Source organism: Mauremys mutica, unplaced genomic scaffold (assembly GCF_020497125.1).
Source record: "Mauremys mutica isolate MM-2020 ecotype Southern unplaced genomic scaffold, ASM2049712v1 Super-Scaffold_100183, whole genome shotgun sequence".
Lineage (NCBI taxonomy): Eukaryota > Metazoa > Chordata > Testudines > Geoemydidae > Mauremys > Mauremys mutica.
The window spans coordinates 425,675-430,297 of NW_025423281.1; the positions used below are offsets into that span (position 1 = coordinate 425,675).

Sequence of the window (4,623 nt, forward strand, 5' to 3'; positions counted from 1 at the left end):
ATTTCATCTTATTACTAATACTCCAGTTTACAAGGTCATCCAAATCTCCCTGGAGGATATCCCGATCCTTCTCCGAATTGGCAATACCTCCCAACTTGGTGTCACCCGCAAACTTTATCAGCCCACTCCTACTTTTGGTCTTGAAAGAGAACAACAAGGACCTGAGTCTCCTCCCTGTCAATAACCCCCTGCTCAGCCAGTCAGGGTAGAGACTGAGGACGGGAGGCTGAGGGTTCTCACCAGAGAGCCCAAAGGATGGCCCAGGTCACTGGTGGGGATCACTGCCCGAGCACTATTTCAGCCCCATATTTTTGAGTGGACCTCCCACACTGGGAGCTGCAGAGCCCTCCCCTGCAACACACACACACACACACACACACACACACACACACACACACACACACACAGAGGTGGTAGTGGGAGGAGAACAGGAGAAAGGACAAAATACGCAAGAGACGAAGAGAAAGGAGGGAGGGGGGGAGGGAGGAAAAGGTGAAACAAAAAGCACAAATCCCAATGTCCCCAGTGATTCTAAGGGACAAAATCAGTGATGAGCTGCCAAAATATTAACAACCGGTTCCCTCCTCCTCACCCCATGAGGGGTCATGCCCCTCCCCTGACTCCTGTCCCATCCAACCCCCCCATGTTCCTTGACAGCCTCCCCATGCCCTATCCACCCACCTTCCCTGTCCCCTGACTTCCCCTTGCCACCCCATCCAACCCCTTTTCTCATTCCTGATGGCACCCCGGGACCCCTACCCCATCCAACCACCCCTTCTCTCTGTCCCCTGACTGTCCCTGGAACCCTTGCCCCTAACTGCCCCCCACCACCCCATCCAACCCCTGCTCCTTTCTGACTGCCCCCCCAGGACCCTTGCCCCCATTCAATCCCCCTGTTCCCTGCCCTCTGACTGCTCCAACATTAATCCACCTCCCAACTCCCCTGCCCTCCCTGCTCCCTTACCTTGCTGCCTGAAAATGGGGCCCAGCTGGGCTGGGGCTGGGACCCTGACGCCGGGGCAGGAGCCGAGCCGCGCCACCCGGCCGCACCTCCCCTCCCCCTTGTCCCAGCTTACCTGCCTGCCTGCCTGCCTGCTGCTTGTTCAGGCTTCCCGCGAACATCTGATTCGCGGGAAGCAGGGGAGGGGGAGGAGAAAGGGGGCGGAGCAGGAGAGGAGCGGGAAGTGAGCTTGGGCCGGAGCTTTTGTTAAATAAAGCCCTTATAGAACTGGTTGTCCTGGAACAACCGGTTCTAAAAGGGCTGCTAAATCGCGAACCGGTGCGAACCGGCTAAAGCTCACCACTGGACAGAATCCCAGGTGCGCAATAAAATTCTGCTTCCTTAAGCTCGTGTTTTCCATGCCTAGAATTCAACTGTCACCAGATGGATCAGACTGAACAGGTTTCAAACCTCGAGGAGGCTGTTACCTTCTAAACAGGGTCGGCTGTTTTCTAGTAAAATCACTACAAGGGAAGGAGAAAACTCGAAAGAGGTTCCTCCTGCCGCTCACGTCCGTGAACCCGAATACTCCCTCAGTCCTCAAAGAGAGACCTGGAGAAGGAGACTTGCTGAAGCAAAGCCACAGGGGTCTCTGAGGTTTCCCTGGCCCCTCGCCCCTGTCCTGCCTGGCTGATGTCAGCATCTCTCTGTGAGGTCACCACCTCCCCACTACCTTGGACCAATAGTCTGAGGTCCTGCAAAAGGCCTTTGTGATGTCACTGCCACACCCCTCCCTTGCTGTGCCAATGTCCTGCCCCTGGCCAGGCACTTTGCAGGTTTGAGCTACTCCCTGTGGATCACCCCACTCAAGGAGCGTTCGTTCTAGGCAGCAATCTGGCTAGACAGGAAAACATCAGATGCTGCTCCCAATGCTACACTCAGTTTTTCAGAAATTAGTCGACTTTATTGCCAGAAGAGACCATTAGAGCATCTAATCTGACCCCCTGCATATCACAGGCTTCCTGTAGGACACAATAGCTACTTTTGGGGCAAACACATTCCAGAAAGGCATCTAGTCTTCATGAAATGACATCAGGAGATGCAGAAACCACCACTTTCCTTGGTAGCTTGTTCCTGGGGTAAATCATCCTCGCTGTTGAATATTTGTGCCTTAGTTGTAATATGAATTTGTCTCTTTTCACCTTCCAGCCATTAGGTCTTGTTAGGCCTTTCTCTGCTCGATTCGAGAGCCCTTTAATACCCAATATTTTCTCTCCATTAAGGCACTTCAACACTTCAGTGAAGTCACCTTTCAATCTTCTTTTGATCAGCTAAACAGGTTGAGCTCTTTCAATAGCTCACTAGAAGGCATTTTTCTCCAGCCCTCAGAACATTTGGTGGCTCTTTGCTGCCCTAGCTCCAATTTCACAACATCTTTTTCAAATGAGGACACCAAAACTGGAGTTCAGTATCTGTCTCACTGATACTGTGCCACCTCCTGTGACGTTACTGACATAATCTGTAACTGTATAGATCACTCTTGCGACCGCTGTTCTATATTTGCAGCCAATATTGTAGAAAGATTGTCGTGTAAGGGGTCTATGGAGAGGTTCTGATTGGCTGATTATAATGATGCCATCTCTAGATATGTTTCATTTTTGTAGTTGATGTTATGAATATTGGCTCTATGCTGCCCGTATTTCAAACTTGTGCCATAATGGAGGACAAAACAGCTACCTTGTTATAAGTGGCTTTGCCAATAGATGGAACCTGGGATTTAAACTCCCAATGATCACACTGTGTTTGGGATCCATTTGAATTCCCCTTCCAGGTCTTTGACACTTTCATCTCCACTCATAGCGACTCTGGTATAGGATTAAAGAAGTCAAAGCATCATCTCCAAGCACAGACAACGGAGAATGCTTCATCACATGAATGGATGGATAGAATGTGATGAAGATAAACTCTGCCTGGCTCAGACAAAGGGTAACAGTTCTGCAGTGATGAGGAAGGAGGGAATCTCTGAGTCACCCGTCCACGTTCGGGTCTTCCCAGTGCTCCCGAGCCGGAGAGTGGCGAACCCCCTCGGTCCCGTTGTGAGACTGAGGAACAGGAGGCCTGTCACCACCATTCCTGCCGTCCTGCATTCCTGGTGTCCAGCCTCCCACAGGGCCTCCCTGCCAGCGACGAAACCCACCCGTCGTCTGGACGCCCCAGTGCTCCTCCTCAACGGCTTTAAACCAGCCGGAGAGTGGAAGGTCCTGGGCCTCGTGCCGGCCCGTGGGACCCGCTGCACCTGCACAGGGGGGAAAGGTTTCTGTGCTGGGACATCGTTTAGTGTTTTCCGGTTTCCAAGGGAGGGTTTCTGGGCCTGAGCGTTAAGCTCCCAAAGCCAGTCGCTGTTTCATTGTATTCATTGTTTGCATTTTCCCCTCTTCCCCCAGGTTTCTGTACCTTTACCCTGACTACACTTCCCTTTGTTTGTGCCAAACCACCTTGTCTCCTCTTTATTGTATTTACAGCTCACAAGGAGGGAGGCTAAATCCACTGGTGACAGAGACAGGAGGGAGTCGAGTTTGTATCTTCTGAGAAAAGGGGCGTTTTCCTTTCCTATTTCTCCCCTGCCATTGCTAACGTTTTCCTTTTGAAGCGCTGCCTTATTCAGCTTGAGGTAACATTACCTTTTGAGATAAAAACTACGAAATACAGAACTAGAGACATTTTTTAGAAATATGGGATTTAGACATTTTATTTAAAGCAAGGGGGGTGTCGGAGTTTCTGAGAAGGTTTTTGTTTGCAAGAGGCAACATTGTTTGATCTCATTGTACCAAAGGGGAGATGGTTGTCTGTAAAGGAGAGTGAAGACTAAATGCCTCCAATGAGGATGGGATTCAAACCCATACGTGCAGAGCACAATGGATTATCAGTCCTTCACCTTAACCACTTGGCCACCTCATCTGAGCTGTAAAACAAAAAGACAGGACAAGAAATCTAAGGCCAGCAGAGATAGGGTCACTAAGGAGTTTCCCAATACCAAGCGTAAGCAGGAGCTGAATGAGCTCCCCCCTCAAATCTAGTGAGGAGTTGGGGGAAGACTTCAGGAACAGGCCGTGTTTGCATAGACACCCCTACTCTGCCCAGCTATGCAGCATGATGGGACCGCTTCCCCAAAATGACCAGTTTGGGATGGTGGTGGGTTGCAAATCACTTTAGGATTGAGTGGAATGAAATGTTATTCTCCTTCCTGTATGAGTGAAGGGAGCAGAACATACCTAGGCCGTCCTGACGGAGGGGTGGGTGGGGGAGGAATCGCTTTCATTGGACTGCAGAGAAGTGATGGAGGACGTCACCCTAACCCAGTGGTCCCCAAACATTTCACACTGCGCCCTCGTAGCCATGGCTGTGGCCCCTCGGAAGCCGTGGTCAAGAACCGGGGCTGGGAGTGGGGCCGTTGCTTGCGGGGGAGAGGGGTGTGGACAGGGGTAAGGGGGTCGAGGCCGGGCTGGGAGCCAGGGGCCCAGGCTGAGGGTGGGGTTGGGGAAGAGCTGGGACAGAGTGGGGCTGAGTGGGGCTCCCTCCCTGCCCTCCATGGGGGCTGGCTCAGGCCCTGAGGTGCCCCCATCAATCTTCCTCTGTGTCCCCCTAGGAGTCACACCCCACATTTTGGGGACCACTGACCCCTA

At 51.9% G+C, this 4,623-nt stretch overlaps 1 non-coding gene across 1 annotated transcript; it reads right to left on the reverse strand.

Moving 5' to 3' along the window:
* Positions 1 to 3,816: 3,816 nt before the first annotated feature.
* On the reverse strand, positions 3,817 to 3,898 carry TRNAI-GAU. Its single transcript has one exon. It is a non-coding gene; the product is annotated as a tRNA-Ile (tRNA).
* Between the last annotated feature and the right edge of the window lie 725 nt (positions 3,899 to 4,623).